Source organism: Nymphalis io, chromosome 16 (assembly GCF_905147045.1).
Source record: "Nymphalis io chromosome 16, ilAglIoxx1.1, whole genome shotgun sequence".
Taxonomy (NCBI): Eukaryota; Metazoa; Arthropoda; class Insecta; order Lepidoptera; family Nymphalidae; genus Nymphalis; species Nymphalis io.
The window spans coordinates 12,733,282-12,735,539 of record NC_065903.1 but is presented as its reverse complement, the minus strand read 5'-3'; the positions used below and the strand labels follow the sequence as shown (position 1 = coordinate 12,735,539).

At 32.3% G+C, this 2,258-nt stretch overlaps 1 non-coding gene across 1 annotated transcript; it reads right to left on the bottom strand.

Moving 5' to 3' along the window:
* Positions 1 to 1,832: 1,832 nt before the first annotated feature.
* Trnav-uac (transfer RNA valine (anticodon UAC)) lies at positions 1,833 to 1,905 on the bottom strand. Its single transcript has one exon. It is a non-coding gene; the product is annotated as a tRNA-Val (tRNA).
* Between the last annotated feature and the right edge of the window lie 353 nt (positions 1,906 to 2,258).

The following is a 2,258-nucleotide window of genomic DNA, read 5'->3' as shown; positions in this document are numbered from 1 at the left end:
TATCCTAGACTGAAGTATAAACTTCCGTTTTATTGAACTCGTTCGTTGAATGTAGATCCTACCGAGAACAATAGATTACATTAGATTGCAATAGTTTTGCGTAAAATAAACAATGACAGACCGATACCCAGACATAACAAACCAGTTCAGAAAACGGTTACAAACAATTAAAATGAAGAGATAAAAACGTAGCCTCAGTAATGAATCACTGATGAAGCAGAACAGCGCCGCTTATTTAACGAGTTGATGTTGAATGTGTAAAGTTTGCAATTAATCGATCCTCCGAGACGTCCACGGAGAGCTCAGGAACATCGTCCCAAAAGTTCGCGTAATGGAAGGAGGATCAATCAACCGCGCGATCACTTCACGAACTACTTTGCCTAACTTGACTTAATCGTTTGTATGTACATAATTAGGCGCTTAAGATCAGCTAAGTGCGATTAATACAAGTCATGCTATTTTACTACCTTACCTTTGGAAGATAAGTATTATTAGCGCTCGCAACTGGTAGCAAGAAAGCTCTTTTAAAGTTACTCAATGACTTTTAGCTATAAAAATGTTTTTATAAAGATCCTAAGAAACTAAAAAACTTAGTAAGCAAATATCGAGCTATAATCACCATATAAAGTACTATAAATTAGAAACACACACGATACATAGATATTTATTGGATATGTCTTTTTTTCATGGTGTGGTTAACGCTGAAATCGATTGCTCACAACTTATTCCTACATTAAGAATAAACGTCTCATTAAAGTCCCCTCGTGTTGATAAGTACATTCCTTTTTGCACTTACACGTCCAAGTCTAACTTAGGTTTATACTCCCCCTTTAATAGGTTATCAGACAGTATAACCCATTACACAATAAGTCAGATGTCGATATATTTTTAAATAAGCTTGTAAAATTTAAGACTCTTATGTTGAACTATTTAAGGTGTACGTTGCTGGCTCATAACAACGGATCTCTGTTTTAAAATTTGTAATTATTACTGTGTTATGTTGGTGATCCTAAATAAATAAATAGATAAATTCGTTCTAAATTCCGTTTTTTTCCAAAATCGACTTCAATAGTAATTAATGACGTTTTTTGTATAATGTTTTATCATAAAGTTTAAATTTTATTATTTCTCTCCTTTAATATATGCCTTCATTTTACTTTAATGCATTTTTCTTTATACACATTTTTTTGTCGATATTATTAAAATAAATAAATGGCAAAACTAGATTTGTATAATTGTAGATTTTATATATTGGAGATTTGTTCGCTTCATATAAAATACATAAAATAAAATTATTAACGTAATTTAACAAGCTATAAAAATAATCGCTATTTGTCCGATTACGATTCGTTATCTCGTAGATGTTTGCGATGTGTAATGGCTAACGTCGTTTGGTTCGGTAATCGAGCAGCAGGTGCCCGCTATCCGCAACCCGACAAAACTTATAACGAAGTTTCAGATCTTAAATCTCTTTTTAACGCTACATGCATACCTTAGCTCAAGTTTGGAGTTCGATTTTCAAAATTCATATTAAATATATAACGAAATTTATATAATATTTATATTGGATATTGTTGTATAATGTTGGTATAATTATATCTGTTTGAGATTAATTTTATATTTTTTAAGGAGAAAATTTTGATATGGATAGCAATTTGTGGTTGTACGGACATGTGGTCATGACAACTGGACAATCATAGAAGGCAAGTTTCTTGGTATGTGACATTTGTAATTCAAACCCTTTTTCATCCACTTTACCTAAAATGTTAAGATGTCATTGCAACGTCGGCCAGTGATTTAAAGTTACAGGAAAATTTAATATATCAAAATTATGATTCCGGCCAGGATCGAACTGGCGGCCTTCTGCGTGTAAAGCAGATGTGATAACCACTACACCACGGACCCGGATGATAGAGTTTCTGATTTTGCGTACTAGTACATAAATAATACACGCGTACAAATTAAGAGATAGTTATTAATCCAATTATATTGTTTTATATAACAAAGAGATAGTACCGTGTCCGTGCACCGCACTTGATGTATACAAAGTCAAAATCTTTTTTCAATAAAGATATGTTACCCATGCTTATTGATTGTCAGTAATTTACTACGGGTTCGAAAGAGATAACACAGACCAAAGGGAAACGGCGATAGAATACATTTTTTTATCTCAAATAGAACAATTATTTTTATAATAAAACAATATTTATATCTGTAGTCGCTTGGTGGCTTGATCGTTTAATTTCCAGGTGTGTCAT